Source organism: Mirounga angustirostris, unplaced genomic scaffold, assembly GCF_029215605.1.
Source record: "Mirounga angustirostris isolate CCGP_5_RB_7025 unplaced genomic scaffold, mMirAng1.0.hap1 SCAF_17, whole genome shotgun sequence".
NCBI lineage: Eukaryota > Metazoa > Chordata > Mammalia > Carnivora > Phocidae > Mirounga > Mirounga angustirostris.
Genome location: NW_026991725.1, coordinates 56,568,442 through 56,591,926, shown reverse-complemented (window position 1 = coordinate 56,591,926; position 23,485 = coordinate 56,568,442). Strand labels below are relative to the sequence as shown.

Below are 23,485 nucleotides of genomic sequence, written 5' to 3'. Positions count from 1 at the left end.
GTCCTGGGTTCAAGTCCTAGCTCCCCCATTTCCTCGCTGTGTAACCTTGGGCTAGTTCCTCGTCCTCTCTGTGCTCAGCATCCACATCCACCAGCACGCTTCCTTGGCTTTCTCTGAGCACCTACTGTGTGCCCGGCATGGGGCGGGGGGCACGGTGAGGGAAGCAGAAGCGGCAGCTCGCTGGGAGGCAGATACCGTCAGACCCCGACGGGCAAGTGACCGATGCGACAGTGGACGGTGGCGGGAGACCGGGAAGGTGTCTGTTGGGAAGTCACAGCGAGAGTTGAGAGTTGGTGGTCTTGAGCTGAGGTAAGGAGACCTTCTACCTTGTGCCAGGCAGACTAGGAGGGGGAGGCACACCCCAGGATCGTGCCCGGTGTGTTCGAAGGTTGGGGGCGCATGAAAGAGCTGCTAGGTGCACGGAGCTCCTCGGGGTGCCGAGTTGCTGGGGCACGAGGTTTGGGAGCTGGGAAGGTGGGTGGAGGTCACCCCTGAATGCCGGGCCAACGAGAAGGGACATTGTCTCCTGGGTGCCAGGGGGCTGGGAGGGGTCTGAGCAGGGGGCAGGGCTGGGAGAAAGATGGCAGAGTCTGAGGAGGGAGAGCTGATTCAGGAGGTGGGCCAGCAGGTGCAGGCTGAAGGGAGGGAGGACTCCCGGTGCCCAAGGGCCGGCGGGCTGAACCAGGAACTCGTGAACATAAGGATGTCCCAGAACCCGGGAGTAGCCACAGGCTTCACTCCTAGCCTCGGGCCCTGCGCCTGGCTCAGGCCTGGGACCCTCTGCCTCTTGGAGCTTACCATCCTTGGGGCAGCTGGACAAACAGTGAGTCAACAAATACGTGAGGGAGGTGATTTCAGAGAGTGGGAAGGGCTGTGGGGGTGGAGAGCTCCCTTAGGTGAGCAGTCAGGGAGGGCTTCCAGGAAGAGGCGGCTTCTGGGCAGAGAAGATTTCGGGGCCCGGGCAAAGGGAAGGATGTGTGTGCAAAGGCCTGGAGGTCAGGGCCTGATGTGCACAGGAGCCGGTGGGAGCCAGTGGCTGGAGAGCATGTGGCAGGGGGGGAGCTGGAGAGGGGCGGCCTCACATGAAACAGTGCAGGCTAAGCCAAGGGGTTCAGTCTGACCCGAGGGGAAGTTCTACACCCCTGGCAGCCAGGGAGCCCCCCACACCAAGGCAGGAAAGCTAGCCCACCAAACTAGCTCTCCTGTGTGATTTTGAGCAAGCAGCCCACCTTCTCTGAGCTTCCAAGCTCTCCTGTGGCAGTGGAGAGGAAGAGGGGTACGTGCTCGGACCCCTCCCTGCTGTGACCAGCTGGGCATTTGGGCCTCGTAGGGAGGAGCAGATAGAGACAGTTCAGTGGAATCAAGAGCCCTAGGGACACAGGGGGTCCAGGAGGCCTTTGCTTCCATGGCCGATTGGCTCCCTGATACACCCCCAGACTCCTGCCCACGCGTCTCCCATTCAGCCCTGTCCTGTCACCGGGCTGGAGCAAAACACAGCCAAGGTTCCCCCAGGGCTACCCAATGATTGGCCACTCTGAAACCCTGCTGCTCTGGGAGGTTCCCTGGCAGCACTCCTAGCTGGGAATCCGAGGCCAGTGCTGAGCTGGGATCACTTATCACATGGCCTCAAATGGAGGCCTCTCGGGGGGGGGAGAAACATCCTTTCCCTGGGGTTCCAATCTGTATCATCTAAAATAGGTTAGTCGGCAGCACCGTTTCCCCCCAGGGGCCCTAGATCCTTCCTTATACCCCCCAACTTTCCCCAGGCAGCAGGAGGCCCTCGGGCGGGGGTGGCGGCCCGTAGAACCGTGAGTAGGGAGGAGAGGTGTAAGACCAGCCGCGGGAGCTGCGGGAGTTGGCACAGGAGCTTGGCCACTGCTGGGAGGGGGCCTGGAGAACCACCAGGCTCACAGCCTTCCGGCTGCACCTGGCTTTGTGATCGCTCACGTGGGAGCTGCCTTTGAGGTCCCCCCTGAGGAGCTGGAGGTCACGCCTGTGTGTCTTTGCTCCCCTCCTTGCTTGTTCTCATGGGAAATAATGATTGCTCACCGAGTCAACGCCTGCCTTCAAGGAGCCGCGGAAAGCAGCAAGAGAGGGGGGCCGCGGGATCCAGGAGGGGGAGCCACCACATGCGGCAGTCTGCCTGGGAGGCAGGGCAAGGGGGGGCATGCCGGGGAGTGCCAAAGACACAGGACATGAAAACCAAAAAGCAACAACAAAACCCAGTGCGTTTGTACAACTGACGTCCCAGCACGCTCACAGCCAGAATGTTTCCAGTTCGCAAAGCCGGAGAGGTCAGGGAACAGGCCACAGAGAGCCTTGAACGCCCAGTGTACTAGGCAGGATGGGCTAGTCGTGCCGCATAACAAACATCCCCGAAAGATTGGCACCTTCAAACAGGGTTTATCCCTCGTTGGTACCGTGTCTGTGGCCAGGCAACAGAGGGACCGCTCATTGCTGTCACTGAGGGAGCCAAGCAGATGGTGCAGCAGCCTTCCGGAACACTTGTGTGCCACAGAGGGAAAGAGACAGAGGCATATGGGTTTGTGCAGTTCTTCCCTAAACCAGCGCTTGTCACCGTCACTTGAATTCCATTGACCAACACGGGCGCCCCCCCCCCCCATACCCTGACTTCTCGGGGGAAGGGGAGACACGCCATCCATGGCCGAGACGACCAGGAAATACTTGGTGGCGTGCCGACGTTGACCACACAGGCCAAGACGGGTTCTGTACTTCACCCCAAGCCAAGTGAGGAGCCTCGGGAGGCACCGAGGAAAGGAGGCTGAGGTCTCTGTTTTAATTTTGAACTTTTGATTGACTTGCGTACAGAGAAGGGCACAAATGAACAGCCCATGAGTTGTTACCAACTGAACACACTTGTATATAACAGGCACTCAGAGCGACAGAAAGGGCAGCACCGGCCCCCCAAGTCTCAGGTGCCTCCGCCCGGGGCGCCCCGGATCTGTCCGCCAGCTTGAATTTCATCCCGAGGCAATCTCAGGGGCCTGATTTCTTTTACTGGGCAAGCGGTTCTGCCCGTGTTGTGTATGGCACTTGTCTTTTCCCATTGCTGTGTAGCATTCCAGTATGTGCATACGCCAGTGGGTTCCTTCCACCTTTGGTGAACGTTTGGGTAGTTTACAGTTTGAGGATCTTAGGGGTAGACTTGCCCTGAACATTCTAGAACACGTGGTTTGGTGCCGTGTGTAGCATTCCCACTCGCTGTGTGCCTGGAAGTAGAATTTTCATGGTCTTGTGGTATTTAAGGCAGCCCCCATGGGCACTGGGGAGACACCAAGAGAGTGAGCCAGGCCAGGAGCCAGAAGATGGGTGAAGGGTGGGCCAGGCCCTCAGCCCCCTCAACCTCAGAATCCAGAAACATCCCCAGTGCAGCCTCATCATCCACAGGACTGGGCCATCTATATTGTGAACATAAGATGAAAATCACATAGGGGCGCCTGGGTGGCCCAGTCGGTGAAGCGTCTGCCCTCAGCTCAGGTCGTGATCTCAAGGTCCTGGGATCGAGCCCCACATCGGGCTCCCTGCTCAGTGGGGAGTCTGCTTCTCCCTCTCCTTCTGCCCCTCACCCCCGCTCGTGCTCTCTCTCTCTCTCTCTGCTCTCTCAAATAAGATCTTTAAACTAAAAAAAAAGAAAGAAAATCACGTATAGTCGGTATCCCCTAAAATCCCATAAAAAACAAAGCCCACACACACGGGGCCGCGTGCTCAGCCCTGAACGACAGCCTGTAGGCCTTAACCGTGAGTCAGGCGGTGACATAGCACATTCTATTACGCAGGCAAGAAGAATCCTATCATCTTTTAATGCATGGAGCTCACATCTGCCAGGCGCATGTGTGAGGAGCACCCCCACCCCCAAGTCATCCAGTTGTGCCTCCTCACCCACCTGACGCGCAGGAAGCCTGAGGCCATCCAGTGAGTCAGCAGAGGGGACTCCCAGGGGAGCCTGGCTGGTTGAACCTCCCTCTGCTCCCTGCGCCGGGCTGCGCAGGACCAAGGGTCCCGGGTCATTTGCTCGCGGGGTGGTGAGACTTGCCCTGTTACTTCTTGGGGTGACATTTCTTAATAGACGAGCCAAGAGAGGCTAATTCTTTGCCCCGAATGAAGCCAGAACAGTGGGATTTTAGGCTTCGGCCCTTGGGAGACAGGACTGTTTGGGAGCTTTACCTGGAGCCCACCCAGGCCTCTCTGCCTGGCCGGCCTGCGTTCACGAGAGCTGCGCAGGGGAGGCCATGGTCTCCAAGCTTGGGCCTGGAAAGTCCTGGCTTCTCGGCCTGGCCTGCGATGCTGGACAGGTGACTTGCTCAGGGGGGCGTGTCACATGTGAACTTACAGGTGCACATGAAGCCACTGTGTGTGGCCAGCCCTAGTCCTGCCAAGACCCCTTTATTCCTCTGAGACCAGAACAAGGCTCTACTGAGATCCTCAGACCCGGCTGGTTGGCCCTGAAGGGTTGGTGGGTTTTCCTTTTGTTTTTGTTTTAATAAAGATATGGCACGGTCATTCTTTGGGCTGGCCTCCCCTGGCCCGGGTCTGGGTGACCCAGGCATGAGGTGGTCCCCGAGACCCCCCACTCCTGGGGAAGTGGGCCAAGGCGCTGAAGGGGGGCGCCCGGGGAAGCAGGGGGCGGGGGACACTGGCCAGTCATGAGAAGAAATGGATCTTTGTCACAGACACATGTGGGGCTCTTTATGTAAATTGTTCAGTGCCTAACAGGAAGGAGAAAAATGAGGCTTTGATGCAAGCCGCCTCTCGGCCTGGCGCAATGTCACTCAGGCGCGTCTGTGGCCTGCTTCTATTAAGGAGCTGTCAGCTCTTCTCAGGCTAGACCCAGGGGGCTCTCCGGGCAGGAGGTGGCTCGGCGCTGTCTGCGGAAGGCCCCGCGTCAGCACAGGGGGTGCTGGGGGCCCCACCTCCGAAGGGCACAAGGGACTGTTGATGGATTCTTGGAGAACGGCACGAGGCCCCGGGGGCTGGGAACCTGGAAGGACTGACACGGCCACCTGCTCTGGGCGGAGGGGGTGCGAGGGAAGGTGTTCCAGACGGGGGACTGCGAAGGTGTGGAGACAGGGAGCGAGCCGTGGTCTCCGAGGGGCCAGAGAACACTGGGGGCATGGGGTTGAGGCCAGCTGTGGGGGAGGGAGCAGGAGTCTGGTCTTCTGGGTCTCGGGGTCATGGGGATCTGACTGGCTGGGATGCGGGGGGATTCGAGGTTGAGGGAGGCGTCCGGGATAGGAGGACAGAGTGAGGTGGGGAGCAGTGAGGGCCAGAGTCGTGGTCCAGGTACACACTGGGTCACGCTTCAGAGCCAACCAGGGTGACGCCAAGACTCCCAGCTCCCGGAAGCCCACGCCATCCAGGGCACCCAGGCTTCCCTGGGGAGCCAGGCAGGGACAACACAGGAATAATTCCAGGCCTCCCAGGTCCTGAGGAACCTTCTGAACCCTCCAGAGGGAAGGGAAGAGAGACCCAGACCAGCACGGGCCCAAAACTAGTCTGCTATGCTCTGGTTCTTGGGGAGTATGTAAATCCCTGCTTGGTATCTATGGCAACTCTCTATTAACCAGAACTGGGTTCCACAGACTCCTGGCCCCTGTTCATTCTAAAAAACTCAGAGCTGTTGGTCTTTGAAAAAAAAATCTCATCTCACTGAAGAAAACACAGAAAATACCAAAGAGCGAAGAGAAGAAAACAGAAGCATTTTTGTGCATTTCCACCCAGTTTGTGGAACAAAATTAGGATCATGTTGAACATCCGCTTTTGCATCCTGCCGTTTTCATTATGCATCAGATCGTGAGCGTTTGCCGGAGGGGCGGGAAAGGGTCTTTGGAAACAGGGCTGCTGGGGGCTGGGACTTGGGGGTGCTGCTGTGCTCCCTGACCTTGCAAGAGTCGGGTCGCCCTCCCTGAGCCTGCTTCTGCATCTCTACAAGGAGAGGTTGAGGGCGGCGCGGATCAGGCTCCATTCAGAGCCAACATCAGAAGTGTAGACGTTTTACCTGCCGCGGTGGGCTGTCTGCTGCAGGCTTGTCCCCCAGGAGAGCCCGGTGATGTCTGGGGCAGGGTGGGCACAGGGCTGGCCCTCCTGCCTGGCGTGTGGGGGAGGTGGGAGCCAGCCCCTGCAGTCCCGGCCGCCTGGGCTCACTGCTGCTTCCAGCACTTTCCCACTGTGTAGTCTTGGGCAAATGACACTGCCTCTCCAAATCTCCATCTCCATCTCCAAGCGCTAGAACGGGGGAGCTGTGATAGTTTGTCGACTTCATATGCACCAAGCACTTAGCACATAGTAAGTGCTCAGTCAGTGGGAGCTATCATGAATACTACGATTCACATTATCTGGGACCGCTCAGGTATGACTGCTGGATTAAGTCATAATCTTCCCGCAGCGTTCCGTAGGGTGCTTGGGGCCTAGGGGACGTGGCCAGGGGGTGGCAGCAGGTGCCATGACCCTCTCCTAGAGCCGGGGCCAGCTTCGTGGGCCTGTGACCTGTGCAGCCACACGGGGCCCAGGCTCAGAAATGCCCTGTGCTCGCGCTGATGCCCTGCCGTCGCTGCCTTGAGACTCGTACCCTAGGAGCAGGGGCCCTGCTCATCACCAAGCGTGCCCTGTTCTCTGCGGGATTCCTCACACCAGCCCAGGGGCTCGCCTGGCTTGGCACCCCGCGCGTCGTCTGTGCTCAGAGCTCTTGGCGAGGGAAGAGCAAGGGCCAGGATGGCCCCCCGTTCAGGGGAGGACGCTGCCCCGTGAGGTCTGGGGCTGTGCCCGGGGTGCACCCGGAGGCGGGCGCCAAGGAGGGTCACGCCGGGGAAGGCTGCCGAGGGCAGGAGGTCGTCTCAGTGGAATGCCAGCCAGGGCAGGCAGGGCTGAGTGGGGGGCCTGCCGGACTGCGGCCAGACATACTGGGGAGACGCAAGACGACTCAGGTTGGAATCGATTGAAACGGAGCCAGGCACTCGGGCCGCTAAAGGGGCCGTGAGCAGGAGAGGGCGGCACACCCAGCGTGAAGGCGCTCCGAGGTCTGTTTCCTTCCCTCCGTTCTTGGGGAGGCGGGCCTGAGCCCCCCCCAGCCCGCCCCCCAGCACCCATCTGGGCGGGGAGTGAGGAAAGGAGCGGGGCGCAGGCCACGTGGTGCGCAGGAGGCCAGGGCAGCTGCCGCAGGACAAGTGGGACTTGGGTCGCCTGCGTGTGCAGGGAAGGGGCATCCAGGACACCGTGGCTGGGCCGGCGGGGGCCGGGGCCTCTGGCTGCTAAAGGCCACTCAGCAGAGGGGAAAAGAGGAAGCGGAGGAAGGACGGAGAAGGAAGAAGGAATACCTCCTGTGCTTTCACAAGGGGCACGGGTCTCCCCGGGAAGGGGCCGGGGTGTCGGAGCGGGTGTCTGCTGTCTCGGTGCCGGTTCGCCCCCAGGGGGTGGCAGCCCCAGAGTGAGAGTGGCAGGGGGGGTACGCAGAAAGGAGAGGGAGTCAAGGAGAGGCTCTGCCTTGGAACGGCCCATGTCGGCCTTTGTGGGGTGACGCTGATACAGGAAGCCAGGTGTCCATTCTGAGGGGACGAGGCACCCCACAAAGTGTAGGAGTCCTAGAAGGGGATTGTGTGGATCCAGAGGCAAGGGAAGAATTGCTTCTAGTGAGCAAACCGGGGAAGGCTCTCGGTGGTCCCTGCTGCCTTGCGTATGGACCGGCAGGGATGGGGAAGGGTAGCCCAGGAGGCGTGAACTGGCCTGGTGTTGGGACAGTCCCCGTTGGGGACAGCTGAGGTCTGATCTCAGACTGCAGGGCAGCTGGAGCTGGTTCTCCGCAGGGCGCCGGGGATGGAGACGTCTGAGCCCCACACTGGGAATGGGAACTCGAGCAGGTGAAAGTACTGAGGAGCCATTGAAGGCTTTATCGCAAGCAGAGCTTGTGAGAGGCCATTCGGGGCTGAGGCTGGGAACCTGGAAACCCAGCTTGGAGATGGGCACGGAATTCCCAGCAGAAGGTGATGAGGCCAGATTCTAGGCTGTGGCTATGAGGATGGGAAGGGGGGGGCTGGTGAGGAGACCTCGGGCAGGGCCCCCCCCCACCCCGAGGACTCTGAAACCTCCTCAGAGACAAGCCACAGAAGGACATGGGGCAGAAAGCAAGGTCTTTGGAGCAGAGGGGGCCTCAGGATGCCATGGATGCATTGGATCCAGGGGTCTGGAGCTGCGGGGGTTGTTGGGGCAGGGGGAAGGTGGGGGAGCTTTGTTCTCGGGAGCTGGCCAGGGCTCTGGGAGGAGAAGAGATCAGCCAGGAAGGGAGGCCAAGGGATGGGACTGACACTGGGGAGGTGGGCGTGGCCCAGGGCCAGAGCACTTTGCTAGGCCCTCCTGGACCCTGGGGTGGACAGGGGGGACAAGACTGTGATGGGAGGGACAGGGGAGTTGGTGTCAGGAAGGCCTGGGGACCAGAAGTCTGCATCCACATGGCCGTCCTGAGCGAGTCCTCTGGCCGAGGTCCGTGTCCACCTGCTGGGGGAGGACAGCCTGTCTCCCAAAGGGCGGTGGGGCTGCCAGGCCTCAAGGACAAAGGCAGGCGGGGGCAGGGGAAGGAGCTTGTGGCTGGGAGCTTAATGGCCCCGAAAAAAACCATAAAACTGGAGAATTATGGGAGACATAAACAGAGCTGTCAGGGATTAGCCCGGGGAAGAGATACCAGCGGCTGAGCCGGGATTCTTGCGTGTGCATAAAAAAGACAGAAGTTATAAAAGGAGGGAGATTAAGAAGATGCTGCCTCCACGCTTGGGCTCCCTGGCCGATTCCTTTCTCACGCCCCGGCGGAGGCCCCAGCCGCACGTTGACCCCGGGGCCCCGGCCTGCATGGCCGGGCCAGGCCCCGGGCAGGGCCCGCCCGGCGACTCAGGGACAGGGGTGGGGGTGGGGACCTGGCCCAGGCCGGCGGAGGGGCCCCAGGAGCCAGGCCCAAGGATGGAGGCGGCGCCAGCTCTGACAATTTATGGGTGCTCACACACCCTGCCTTCATTTTCGCCGTTCTGCTGATGTCATTAGCCAAGCACTAATGGGCTTAAATTTCACCTTAAACCATCCCCACTGTCCTCAGCAGATGACAAACGGACTGCTCTCTTCGGCTCTGCAAAGCTGCCGGGCGGCCTCTGGCAGGCACCTTCCCCTTCTTTCTCACACGCCCTTCTGGCCCCCACGGGAGGGGCTCCTTGGGACCCCGGGCCTGGGGACACTCACAGGTCAGGGGAATTCCCCGGGGGTCTGTGGGAGCCACAAGGCGGGCAGGGTGCCAAAAAACGGGGACTTTGGAGGAGGTGGGATGACACAAGATGGGGAGGCAGGAGCCGGGGGGGCGGGTCCAGTGGCCCCTCCCTGTGTGGCCTGGCAGGCCTGCTCCCCTCTGAGTGTCCCAGCCCAGGTATCCTGAAAGGCAGCTGCAGAGGGGACTTGTGGGACCCCGGGAATTACCTGCCATGTTCTTACAAGCCTTAGGGAAATCGTATTTTGCTCAAGCTAACAAAAATAGCAATGGTTTTACTTGGGGCTAGCATTGCCTTCCACCCACCACCCACCCATCCAAGACCCACCCAGCCACCCACTCGCTCATTCATTCGACAAACACGCGGCCCACGAACCCCTGGCTTGCTCACGTCCATCAAAGGCCCCAATTAGCTATTGGAGCCCCGTGAGAGAGAACAAGTGGGTGATCTCTAAACACCGTTAGTTTGAGAAGACAAAATCTTTCCAGCGGTGGCTCGGGGGGTGGGGGGGGAAGGGAAGAGACAAAGGAGCTCAGGGGATGGGGGGGTGGGTGTCGCGTGGACCTGATGGCCCATCCAGTCCTCGAGAGGGGCATGCTCTCCTGAAAAGGAGGGACAGGAATAAAGACAGTGCCTTGGCAGAAGAAGGGCAAGGTCAGGCTGCTTGGTCGGCTGGGCTGGGGGGGGGCCCCTGCAAATGTTTCCACGGCTCCCACCTTTGTTTCCCAGTGAGGGGCAGATGCCCGACTTCTCTGCCAGTAAAGCTGGCCTAGAGGGGGCTAGGGCCCAGAGCCACCCCTTCCCCATGGGAATCACACTCCCTCCCGAGTCCCTAGCACCGGCGACAACGGGCCATGGCCCGAGCTGTGCCCCCGCTCTGTCTGGCTCCCCTCGTTGCTCTCAGGAAACCAGTCCCAGCTTCCTGACTTCCTGTGCCCACCTTCACCACCCCACCGTCCGTCACTGAGGCTCTGGGAACTTACAGCATGTGTCTGAGTCACTCACTCCCTTCCTTCCCCTCTGTGGCTCCCTATTGTCCTAGGCACGAAGTCCAAGATCTTCACATGGCCCGCAAGGCCTATCGCACGTGGACCCCGCCCCTTTCTGTCTCAGTCCCTGGCACGTGTAGGGTAAATGAATGGGAGGTCTGTGAGGGGAGCCCATAGGTACCAGGACGTAGTTCTGAGCCATGGCGCAAATCCCTGCCCCTCAGTGGGCCTCCATTTCCCTGTCTATAAAATGGTCCAGCCAGCACCTGGGGCTAGTCAGGAGGCTCAGGGTGAGCTGAAGTGAAGGCACAGGGCCAGAGACAGCAGAGCAGATGACCCAAGGACAGTGCGTGGGGACAGAACAAGCCTTCAGGGACTCCCTGCAGGTTCCAAAAGTCTCCCCTCCTCAGGGGGCTCTCTGGTGCCCACCGTTCTTGCTGGTGCCCAGGAACTGCACCCTGAGTAGCAGACTTGGAACCAGATGAGCGGGGTTGAAGTCCAAATGTTGCTGCTCATTCCCTTGGCCTCCAGGCCTTAATCGTGCTGTCTGCAAAATGTGGGTGCTCGTAGGTTGCTTGCACAGTTACCCTTGGAATTAAAATGATGTGGCAGGGAAGAAGGCACTTCTGTCGATGCCCAGCTTGTGGAGGGCACCCAGGAAATATGGGACTTAAAATCCCAGTGCCTGGAACCGCAACTCCTTGCCACAAAAATCACAGCCGACCACAACGCAGTGCTCCCCCCTGGACCTTCCTACCCTGGCCAAAGCTGCCTCCAGGAATTGAGTTCGGAGCTTCAGATCCTAGGTCTGACCTCACAGCCATGAATTCTAATAATAGTATTCGACTTCCCATCATTGACCTACTATTAGTCCTTCTGGCTCCTTATAAGCTGTGTGACTTTGGACAACTGACCTAACCTCTCTGTGTTTCTGTTGCCTCATCTGTAAGAGGGGTTAAAATATGTAAGCTGCTTCTTAAACCAGGGCCCTGTACGCATAAGCACTGCGTGAGAATTCACTGTGTGGGGGATGATGACAGAGCACCTTGATGTCCATTTTCCCGTCGGGTCCTGTGAGGAGGGTGCTTATCACGATCCACATGTAACGGGTGAAGGCACAGAGGCCCAGAGAAGTGGGGTGACTCACCTGGGGTCACACAGAAAGTCAGTGCATGGCCTCAGGGACTGGATGTTCTTTCCAAAGGCTCACGAGGCTCTGGTCTGGAAAAAGCCAGCCCTGGAGCAGGGTGGAACACAGGGCCCTTTCTGAGCCCTCTCTCCGTGGACCCGGGGCTGGAGGGGCCTCTGGCCAAGTCTGTCCCACCCAACCTGCTCTGGGCGCTGCCTGCCTATGCCCAGCTCGCGTGTCCGCCCACCCGGGGCAGGGACCAGCTGCTCGTGGGGCCGGGGTGCCAGAGCTAGGTTCCTGTCACTCCAAGGAGCTCCCGCCCCCCCGGCCCCACCTCCCAAGCCAGCTAGGACCCCTCAGGGATTTTCCTGAACTTTCCCTCTGTTATAAAAAATTATATAAATATTTACCCTTTAGAAATAACAGCTCACTTGTTGGGCTCTCCTCTGCCAGGCCTGGCTTGGACGACCATCCACCTTCTCAATTAATTCTTTTTTTTTAAATATTTTATTTATTTATTTGATAGAGAGAGACACAGCAAGAGAGGGAACGCAAGCAGGGGGAGTGGGAGAGGGAGAAGCAGGATCCCTGCCGAGCAGGGAGCCTGATGTGGGGCTCGATTCCAGGACCCTGGGATCATGACCCGAGCCAAAGGCAGACGCCCAGCGACTGAGCCACCCAGGCGCCCCTCAATTAATTCTTACCCACCCTCCGAGGGACTTACTTTTCCTCCTGCTTCACCAATGAGGAAACTGAGGCATGGTGCTGGAGTTGCGTGCCGAGGCCCCTCCCGTCTGTGGTGTCGAAACCAGGATTTGGCCCCAGACACTCCTGGACCACCACCTCCGTCTCAGCCAAGCCCAGATTGGCCTCTGCTTTTAAAGGCAATGTGTGTTGCCTTTGTTCTGATGATTGAAGGAAGCACGCTGCAGGTGGAAATGGACTGGAATGTTCAGCAACATATAGCGCCAGGAGAAGCCCATGGGAGTTGTGTGCCAGGGGTTCATCTCGAGCCAGTCCTGGTCTGTGTGCCCCCCAAGGCTGTGCACCCAGAAGTGATGATACAGACTATAGGGAGATTGAGGCTCACTCCCCCCACCACTTGGGGCCTCAGTTCCCCCACCTGTGTATTGGCGGCATGGTCCCCATCATGCCCACTGCCCAGTGCGGGACGCAGGGGTGCTGACTGCTCTTGGCAGCAGGGCCTTGTGCCATCCTACTTTTTTTTTTTAAGATTTTTTTATTTTATTTATTTGAGAGAGAGAGAGCACGAGTGGGGGGAGGGGGAGAGGGAGAGGGAGAAGCAGACTCCCCGCTGAGCAGGGAGCCTGACACAGGGATCGATCCCAGGACCTTGGGATCATGACCTGAGCTGAAGGCAGACGCTTTACGGACTGAGCCACCCAGGTGCCCCTCGTGCCAGCCTACTGATGAGGAAGCTGCGATCACATGACCCTCTGGCCTATAATCCAACAGCTGGAACAGAGCCTGCCAGACTGGAGCCCAAAACCAGGCTCCTTCCTCAGCCACCTCGCATAGCCCAGGGGATGGAGATTTATCCATATAAGCTTTAAAATCTTTTTGTAAGGGTTATATGCTCATGGGAAAAAAAAAAAAATCGAATACACTCTCCCCTTTTATACAGCAGAGCATCTCTGCACACTTTCTACACTGTGCTTTTCTCCCCGACTTGAAGACTACACCCCATCTGTGCACGGAGCCCTTCCTTACTCTCTAGACTCCACTGTGTGGAATTCCCCAAATGTGTGTCCTTCATCCTCCTCCTGTGGACACTGCAGGGGATCTCCAGGCTTTCAATGCTGCGAAGGACGCCAGGGTCCTCGCCCTGCGCAAAAGGCTCTGGGCCGGGCTGGGAGCAAGACTGCGGGGCCAGAGGGCACATGCGGTTTCCATTTGGGTCTGTATTGCCAAAAAACTCTCCTCGCTCCCCACATCCGCTCTTGCCCCACACCCTCAGTGGCCGGGTAGATGCAATGGGCCACGTCCACACCTGCTCCGGGCCTAGAAAATCAACTCGGCTATTTCCCGTAAGGAAATCCTCAAAAGGCTGTGTATGTCTGAGGGGCCCGGGCTGGAAAGAATGGGAGTCCGGTCACTGCAGGCCCTGCACCCCTGACCAATGGTGTGACCTCAAGTGGTGGGTTTCAGCTCTCAGTAAAAGAAGGGTAATGATGGTACCCAGGCACCCCCACCCCGAGGGTGTCGTGAGGACGGGGTATGTAGATGCAAAGTGCTCACTGGGACAGGGCCTGGCACGAAAGGGCAGCCAGCAAGAACTGGGTGCTGTTTATTGTCAGTCTGGGTGACCTTTGGATCCCCAGGAATGCAGCCCCCTAGGGTCTGCCCCTGGGGTCCGTGCTTGGGTTGAGATTTGCTGTACCTTTGGAAGGGGCCAGGGAACGGAAGAAGGCGTGGGGAACCACCGAGGGAAAGTGTGGAATCACTGTATCCCGGCTTCCCACTGTGCCGATGGGGACACTGAGGCCCAGGAAGCCCAGCCTGGAAGTGGTCACAAGCTTAGCAGAGTGAAGCTGCCTTTTATCATTGTGTTGCTGCCCGGAAGGCAATGCCAAATGCAGAGTCCTGGGGCCTGCTCACGCCACTGCAGGGACTCAGCTCTGAGACGTGGGGCCCAGAGCCGCAGAACCAGAGTCTGGTCCTGGGTCCTCCGGACAGGACAGGACCGGACCCGGAGCCCCTCACCGACCCCAGCCTCCAGGACTCAGTGGGACCCGGAGCGTCCGAGGGCTGAGATCTCACTCCAGCCGGACTGGCCCAAGATTCTGTTGGATTGCAGGATCCCAGGCCCCACCCCTGGCCCGCAGCATCAGAATCTGCCGTCTTCCTAAGACCTGCACAGTAGTGTGTAAGAAACACCGAAACGCCAGCTGGGAAGATAACGCACCTGCCATGGGGGACAGGACACTGTCTGGGGACAGACTTTAATTCTCAGTCCCAGAAGCCTCCCCAGCTGGGGGGGGGGGCATCATCCTCCCCCATAAAGCCCTACCTTCCAGAAGACCTGCTCTGTCTCAGATACACACAGCTCCCCAGGAGGCAGAGTACAGACAGCACTTGGCCCTCGTCCCACCGCCCCCCCCCCCAACGTGGACAGTGCCGAGGCAGGACCAGGTGCGAAGCTCAGCACAGCCTCCCATCTCGCGCTGACCCCGTAAGTGTGATGTGATTCAGGTTTCAGCTGAGGAACACGCAGAGCAGTTCAGTGACTTGCCCAGGGCCAGCCCGCAGATCGCGGGCAGAAGTGGGATTTGAACCCAGAGCCGTGTGCCGTCGGGGCACTGGCATTTACGTTCAAGGTGGGGCTGGGGGAGGGTGCTGCCTCCCTGCCCCCCAGAGCCACACGGCCGGCCGCCTGTGAGTCCTCCCAGTTGGCGGGCCTGGCCCTTGGGAATCGGACGTGTCTCGGGAGCTGGAGAGGCCTGTCGCTCCCCATGCGGTCACCAGCACCACAGAACCAGCCAGGAAAGATTCTCCCGAACAACTTCCCAGAACAAGACAGCACTGGGGTCAGGCGGAGTTAGCTGTGTACAGCCGGAAGAGGCTCTCTCCCCCAGATGCCGAGTGACTGGAAGCCAGCAGGGGGTGGTTCCAGCGGTGCAGGGTGGGGGTGAGGCCCGAGGGGGCTGGACCTGGGCAGAGGGAACTCGGGGTGCGGGCCAGCAGGCCGAAAGGATTCTCTTCACCTTGGGAGAAACGTAGTGCTGTTCAAAACGGCCAGCCACTGGCCTCGGACAGCTGCCCTCGCCCTCCCTTCCTTTTTACCCTTAAGCACCTCCACATTTCACAACTGTGTGGAAGAGGAAAATCGAGCAGGAGGAGGTGGCCTCTGAAAACCAAAGGCAAATATTTTCCGTCCTGAGGCAAGCAGGCCCAGGCCGCCTCCGGCCCAGCCTCTGGGGCAGTGGCTGGTGGTTCACTTTCCCCACAGGTCAGTGCTTCTGGTCACCGGACTACGTGTCTGGGGGGCTGGCCAGGACTCCCCCCCTGCCCCAGGGATTGCTGGGGGCAGCAGGCCATCCATCCAAGCTTTGCTCAGAAATGGAAGTTCCCTTCCTGGCAATGGGGGGCAGCCAGGGCAGTGGGGGGCGGGGAATAGTGGTAACCAGGAGGACAGGGTCCCAGCCGTTCAACCACAGGGTAGCCCACTCCACACCCAGTCTTGGGCCAGAGATGCTTTTCATATCAAAATAGGAGCTGTTAGTGTGTTGTTGGGGGCAGGGGGCTATAACCCCCCAGAGCCACTAGGCCCTAAATGAATTTGTAACTTATCCATCACAACAGCTGTACTCATTGGAAGAGCAGTGGTACGTGGTGTGTGAGATTTCTATTTGGGCTACAGACGAATCCAGGAGGCCTAAGTGTGGACTCCACGCCTCCCTTACAATAACTCTGCAGCCTCAGGAGCCAAACCCCCACCTGAGGTCCCTCAACAGGCAGTGGGTAACTGGATCTGCCGGAGGAATTGGGTGGGGGGAGTTGGTGGTGGTGGGCACTGTGGCTTCTCTCTCCAGTTCCCCACCGCACCAACTCCTTGCACTTTTTTTCTCCCAAGAAATCCAGTTTTCTGAAATTTCCGAAGGAGCAAACCAGGACCTCATTATCTTGCGCCCTCAAGCCCCTGGGCATCTCCCGGATGCCCAGCTGTCAGGAAGCAAAGCTCAAGGCCCTACCCACAGCCCCAGGTCAGGGGGACTGGCAAAGGCCTCCAGAATGGCCCCTTCCCCGCTCTGGAGCTCAGTTTCCACCGCTGTGAATTGAGAGGTGACGTCACCTCCTAGAAGGGCAATTTGAGGGTTAGAAGTAAAATCTATGAAGGCACCTTGGCCATAGGAGGGGGCCAGACAGCATGCTGGCTGACGCTGCTGCTGTTAAACCCCTTCTGATAGTCGGGGGTTACTGAGAACTTTCTAGATCTGAGGGTGGCCCCAGGCTCAGTATCTAGGCTGGCTGGCGGGGGGAGGGGGGAGGTGGAGTCCCTGGAGAACCCCCACTCTGCCCTGCCAGGCCCTGCATGTGCTAGGGGACCCACTCTCTCCTGCCTCCTGGACCTGCGTCACCTGCAGGGCCAGCTGGGCCCCCCAGCTCCAGCTCCTGGCCCAAAGGTGTCATCAGATAAGCCCGGTGGCACCTGCTGTCCTCACATCTGTAGTCCACATGCATCTTCACACACACACACACACACACACACACACACCCGCCAGCCTGCCAGGCTTACCATAATCCCAGCCAGAGGTGGCTCGCTTGGGGTGGGGGCCGGACCCTTCCCCCACCCTCCAGCTAAGCTGGGGAGAGAAATCCGGCTCAGATTCCCAAATACGCTGCGTTCTTTCCTGCCACTAAGCCAGGCAGCTCCTTGCGGCTGGAACGCCCTTCTCCCTCCTAAGCCCACCACTTCCTCCACAGTTTTCCCCTATATTTTGCAGCCGTTGTCTTTTACCCCACCTCATTCAGGAGGGGGGTCCTTAGGGGGCCCTGTGCCTGTGGGTCTCCAGGATTGGGCGTGAGCAGAGTCTGGAAAATGTCAAGTGACTGATCCAGTCAAAGCCTGGAGGGGGCTTCTGAGCTCAACCAGCTCCTCTGCTGCCCCCTCCTTTGGGGGTAAGGACAGGCTGGGGTTTGGGTGGGTGGCCTTTTGGAGAGCAAGGTAATGGGAATGGACATGAACTTCCTGCTGCCTCATTCCCCTGAGGAAGGGGGGTGGGGTGGGGGGTCTGGGCTGCTGGGCGCCAAGGGGAAGGGAATGGGAGGGAGGGGCGAGGGGGGCCCTTAAGGAGGCCAAGGCTGAGAAGGGAGACAAGGCTGGGGAAAGAGCCCCCCCCCCCCCGTGCGCCTTTGGCACGGGCACGGGCGGGGTCCGCCTTGAAGTTGGTGTGCAAGCCCGCTGCTGTTTAAATGGTGTGTTTGTTTGGAGTGGCTCAGGGAGGAGGCCGAGATGGGGGAGGCAGCGCCCCACTTGGCGCCGCCGCTGCCGGAGGGTCGGTGTGTTAGAAGCTGCAGCTTTGTCGATGACTGAAGGGTGGGCGTTGAGGAGTGAAGGGCGAAAAGCAAAGGGGGGCTCGGCGCCCCGGCCTGGCCGCCCCCTGTTTTGCGGAGGGAGCGCCGGAGCCGCCTCTCGCAGTCACGGCGAGCAGGGAGGGAGGCGAGGGGACGAGAGCGCCGGGCTCCCCGCCCCCACCCCACCCGGTTCCAATATTTCGCAGAAAGGCACGCGGCTCCTAATCGGTCCTTTCCAGGCTGAGATTTAGCCGCGCGATGCCCGCGCAGGGGCGGGGGCCGCGGGCCGGGGGAGGCGCTCAGAGGCCGGAGCCGCCGAGCGAGGTGAGGAGCCCGCGTCCTCGGCTGGTGGAGCGGGCGGGCGGGCGCGCAAACCCGAGAGGCAGATATAGAAAGGGGGGCAGGTTAAAAATAACCCTCTCCGGCTGGGAAGCTCGCGCGCGCTCTCTCGCCTCGTTCGGTGCCAGAGGACTCCAGGGGAGGTGGCGTTGGGGAGGGCAGCGCGGGATTCCCCCTCTTCCGCGGGGCGGGGTGCCCGCCTGCGCGCCGCGGCTGCACGTGTGCGGGGCCGCGCGCCCGGGCCCCCTGCACCCGGCCGGGGTGGGGGGCGCCCCCTCCCCAGGCCGGGGCGCAGCTGGCAGCGGCCCCCGCCCGCCGCCCCGCGCGGCTGGAGGGAAGCGCTCCATTATTCATTATTTACGAGCGTTAATAGGTTTGAGGCACGGGGTGGGGGTGGGGGTGGGTGGGGGCGACGGCGCCGTGGGGACCGCGGCCTCAGGGGAAGGGGTGGGCCGGGCGGGGGCGGGGCCGCGGGCAAGAGGTCCCCGCCTCGGCCCGGGCGGCCCGGGCGCACCTCCGCCCGCCGCCGGCTCGCAGCCGGGAAGGGGGGCTGCGCCGGGCGTCGGGAGGGAAGTGCGGCCCTTTGATTGTGCCCCTCGGCCTCTGTCCTCCGCGTCCTCGCCCTTTCCGAGGCGCGGGGAGGGGGGCTGCGGGCCGTACGCCCCGCCCTGCGCGCCCCTGGCGGCCGCCGCCGCGGCCCCGACGCAGCCCGGGCCTCATTTATCATCATCTTTGGTCAAGTGGAGTGTGCAAGGAACAGCTGCTTCACTCGGCTGACTTCCGAGGGCGGATACAGCGGGAATCAGGGAGATGAATGATGGGGGCTGGGGGGGCAGAGCCCCCCGGGGTCCCAGCGCAGGCAGGAGGGAGGCGCGGAGCGTCCAGCGCCGCCTCCGCCTCGTGGCGAGTGCAGCGCCCCCTTCCTGTCTCTCCTGGCGCCTCCAATTACCGCGGCTCGCGGCCGGGGGGCGGGGGGGAGGCGCCCCGGGAGGGGGCCGGGCGCGGAGAGGCACCGCTCGGCGGCGGAGGACGGGCGGGCGCGCTGCTGGCGGAGCCCGAGGTCGCCGTGACCTTGCTGGGGTCAGCGGGTTGGGCTGCGGCGGAGGCGGCGCGGCGTCTTTGGTGGCGCTTTCCGGATTGGCGCAGAGGCCGGGGAACCGGGCGGGGGCGAGCGGGGGGGGGGTGTGTTGGGGGGAACACAAATAGAAGGTGAAATTTTACCTGCCCCTGAGGGAGTCCTGCGGATTTTCTCCCGGCAGCAGCCGGCGCTCTGCCTTTGTCTTACACGGCTGAAACATCTGTTGCAGAGGGGCGGCGAGGCCGCAAACAACCCCCACACACCCTGCGCGGCTCCCCCGCCATCCCCAGCTCGGCCCTCGCCGGGCTCCCGGACTCGCGGCAGCGCGTTAACCCTGCTCGCGCTGGGGCGCCCGCCCCGCAGCCCCCCTGCCGCAGTCGGCGCCTCCGCGGGGGGCTCCCAGCCCCCGGGCTCAGAATGGCTTCTCGCGGGGGTGCCCAGTGGCCCTCCCCCCACTTTCAGTGGCCGCGAGGTGTCCATCGGGGGCGGGGGGGCAGTGGCGGAAAGGGTTAATGGCCTAGTCGCAGACCCTAATTGTCAGACCTGGGCCCCGCTTCGTTTCAATTACCCTAAGTAGAGACTGAATGCGCAATTAACGAAGTCAGCTTGCCAACTGGAAAGCCGTCCCCGCTTTCACATTGAGCAGAATACTCCACCAGCTGACTTGGACTAAGCAATTTCCTCCTCTCTCCCTTTCTCTCTCTCTCTCTCTCTCCCTCTCTCTCCCCCTAAGCCCCCCTCCCTCTTTTTCTCTCTCCTTAATAATAAAATTATACCAAGCAGTTTGCGGTGTGGCAGGCGGCCAGAAAAGCGTTTCTTTAAACGCCGCCGTCTCACAATTAGGCAGCAAGAGGATTTGACACGCCGTGGCGGCCTGACAGGCGGCTTCCTCCCCTGGGGGCTGGCGGGGAGGGGGCGCCAATTCCCTGGCTCCCCCAGGTGGAACGGGGCTGGGAGGGGCTGGCTTGCTGAGCCTCCCCGACTGTCAGGATGCTGCGCAGAGGGGGTGTCAAAGGCAGGGAAGGGAGGGGTTCTTCCCGCCCAGGCTGGGGAAGGGGGAGACATTCCCTGGCTCCTCAGGAAAGCTGGGGTGTCCAACAGGAGGACCTTGACCCCTCCCCCTTTGGGCTTGCAGCTCCGAGTTCATTTTCTGGTGGACCAAGGGGCCCAGAGCTGTAGAGGGATCTCAGCCCTGCTGGGCCTCCTGGACAAGTCACTGTCCCTCTCTGGGCTTGTTAATCCCTCTGCAAAAGGAGGGGGACGCTTGACCTAGAATATGCTCTATAGAAAGTGGCTTCTGGTGGCTCAGTGCTGCTAGCAGCTGGCCTTGTGGGCGGGAGGTAGGGGGAGAGGTAGGCAGCACCAGGTCAGAAACGAGCCAGAGACCCCTCTCCAGCCTGGGCTGCAGACCAGTGGGTTCCAAAGGCACAGAGGAGAGTGCTGGCCCCCCAGCAGCCATACGGGGCAGCTAACAAATCCGGGTGACTTTGCAGGATTGCTGGGGATTGGTGCCATGAGAACAGAGGGCATCTGACCGGCTGCAGCCGGGCCCCCTGAGGTGGGGGAGGGGAGATACGCGCAGGTGACCCCCTTGCTGTGTTCTGCGTCCAGCCTCATTCAGGCCGCTCCTTCCACCCGGTGGGCCCTCACCCTTCCTCACATAATTACGCCCTCCTGCCAGCATGCCCAGACCGCCTCCACTCCCCACCCCACAGCCTCCTGGGTGTCTGTCAGCCTCAGGAGGGCAGGGGCCCTGCTGGGGCGTTTCCCTCTGTATCCTCAGCACCCAACTCCAGCCCACCCCACCTGACTGTAAGCTGAACAGAAATGGGCTGTGACCCAGGTGGTGTGGAGGACAGAGGGGAAGCCTGTGGGCTTTCCTTCCTGATTGGCTATTGCACGGGTCCTGGCTGGTCTTCAGGCCCGTCGTCATCATCCCTTAGAGCTGTGGGTAGGTTAAATGATGCACCCAAGCCAGCGCTGAGCCCCTCACCCATCCCATCTGCCCAGCCATCCAAGCAATATTTAATTGGCACCTGGTCGGGACAGTTTCTGCACTTAGGGCGTAGGACCAAACAGATGAAGAAGCCCCTGCCCTCATCAGGCTACATTCTGCCCAGGGAGGCACATGTAAAGCAGCTCATTATACCATTAATTATGTGATTACCACTGTGATAAGCGCCACCAAGGAGCCCTGCAGGGACCCAGCAAAGGGGGGGGGGCGGAGCGCAGATAGCAGGGCCTCATCTGGTGCCTGGGGTGGAATGCTCCGTAGGTTATTACCACCCCTGGGGGCCTAGGCCTCCTGCCTCCGAGCCTTTGCGGCTCCCCCACCTGGGTGCACCTCTGAGCTTTACCTTCCCCGTGGGGCCCCAGCCGCTCAGGCCCTGCCTCCCCCAGTCGCTCACCCTGCGGCCCCACTCCACGCTTCCCTGGGTCGTGCTAGTCTCAGGACTTCTCCCAGGGCCCAGGGAAGGTTCTGGGTGCTCCCCCGTTCTCATTCCTTCACACCGAGCGCCTGCCTGTGCCATGACCACCTGCTAGGTGCCCGAACTCTGCTCCCGCTAGCTCTGCCCTTGCAAAGTTCCGTGTGCACCAGTTACATCAGCGTGTGACACCCGGGGGCTTGTGATGAGCTGCAGCCCACAGACGGGCCCTCTTCAACTCTGGGGTGTTAAACTTTTTACTTGGTCGATACCATTTATTAAAACGAGAGACTTCCCTTTTAATTAGAAAAAAAAAAACCTCCGAAGCTCTGGCGCTCTCCTTCCCAAAGCTCTGCTGGAGTTCGGTGGGGCGCCCCCTCACTTTATTTGGGACTGGGGACCCTCTACGTGCCTCCATCCCCACCTGCTGGCTTCGCTTAGGTGCATTACCGGCCACGCCAGAAGGAGCTTGTTCTCTGTGGAATGAACGAGGGGTTGTGGCGATAAGCCCCCTCCCATGTCTACCCAGTTGTTCTCTTCGCTGCCATCGATGGCTGGTTCTGGATATTTCCATAGGGTTAATGTGACACTGATACATTATTCATTCAATACATATTTATTGTTCGGGGATATGGGGGTAGAACTGTGAACAAAACCGGCCAAAACGCCTGCTCGGGGAACTGTAGTTCCAAAGAGGAGAGACCAGCCGTAAAGCCAGCGGGCCACGTGGCTTAGGACAAGGAGGTGAGCACGTGATAGAAGTAGGGGAGGAGGCGTGCACGGGGTGCTCTTCCAAGCACAGTGGTCAGGGAGCCGTCCCTGGGAAGGTGACATGAGCAAAGTCCTGTTGGAGCCGAGACAGCAAGGCGTGCAGAGATCAGAATGGTCTTCCCAGCACAGGAAGCAGCCAGACAAGCCACTAGCTGATGAAGCCACTTCCGCAGGGAAGTCAGGGTCCCTCGGGGCACGCGGGGTGGCCCTCAAGGACAGGCTGGGGTGAGAGGTTGGGCTCTCTCACCTTTGCCTGCCCTCAGAGCCAGTGGACACATAGATCCTGTCTGATCCACATTGTCCGGCGGCCCGCAAGGCCAGAAACATCTGGGGCTTTGGTTGGAAGGATCACAGAGCAGACCGGGAGCCCCTCCCCGCTCTCCCCGCGCCCCCGCCCCGTGGGCCCCCTCCGATGACCACGGCAGTCTCTGAGCCAGCCCATTGGCTTGCTGACCTGGCGTCCCTGAATGTGTGGGCCACCAGACCCCAGCCCTCCTAGCTGATGACATCTCAGGAGTCAGGAACCCCCCGCCCCCCTTCTTATCCTCATTTTGACAGCGAGGGGGGGAGGTGGTGCCATCTTTTTTGTTGAATGGTGAATAAAATGATCTAAAAACAATTACTGTCCACAAGAGACTGGTAAGTATGGAGCTGATAATAGGTGAGTGTCCCCCCGCCCCAGAGCGGGGGCTCTGGAATGCCCACAGCACTGCTGCTGAATCCCCTCTTGCACCCCACAGCTATCCCAGCTGGTCACCTGGACCGCAGGCCCCTCCGTCTTGGACGGCCCAGGTCTGGGGGCCCGTTGACCACCGCATCCCAGAAACTGCGCCGTGGGGCAGTGGGGTGTGGCTGCGGAGCGGGGCTCAGCTTTAGAAGTCAGGCACCCAATGGGAGATCTGGGTCCTGTTGCCCAGTTCCTGGGCTGTGGGACTTCCACGGGTTACTGCTCCTAGAAATGGTTTTGTGGCTTCCTAACTGGACCTGGGGCTTCCAGAAACTAGCACAGTCCACGCTCCACGCACCCCGTGATGCCCCAGGAGCGGGGCATCCTCTTAGTGGTAAGACTCTGAGGACAGGATCTTCACGGGCCTTAGGAGGGTCTCTGAGGCCTCTGCAGCTGGGGCCTTGGAGGAGACAGCATTGGTGGGCTTCGAGGGGAGGCTTTCCAAATGTCTGGAGAGTCCAGAAGCTTCTGCTCCCCATTCAGACCTCCTCCAAAGAGCCCTGAGATCTCGCCTCACCTGGGGTTCCTAGCCTCAGAGACAGAGCCTGGCTGGGGACCCACCCCGCATCTGGAGAGAGTGCAAGGCGGTCTTCCAGCGTCTTGCCCTTCTCACCCCATAGCTTGTCTCTGAGTATTCAGGACCCCCAGCCCCCGGGTCCTCCCACCCGGGCGAGGCCCTGCAGAGGCATATGGAGCCTGCGTGGGTACCCATGAATGAGGAGGGGTGCGTGTC

General features: G+C 60.6%; 1 protein-coding gene across 3 annotated transcripts in view; it reads left to right on the top strand.

Annotated features, from left to right (window-relative positions):
- RAI1 (retinoic acid induced 1) overlaps window positions 1-23,485 on the top strand; it is a 116,345-nt gene that overhangs the window by 73,362 nt on the left and 19,498 nt on the right. The window contains exon 1 of one of the 3 annotated variants that reach the window (XM_054511015.2): window positions 17,249-17,735. The exons of the other annotated variants lie outside the window; for them this stretch is intronic. The gene's annotated coding sequence lies outside the window, so the exon portion shown is untranslated. Of the gene's footprint in view, window positions 1-17,248; window positions 17,736-23,485 lie in introns of those variants that run through there. 3 annotated transcript variants of the gene reach the window in all.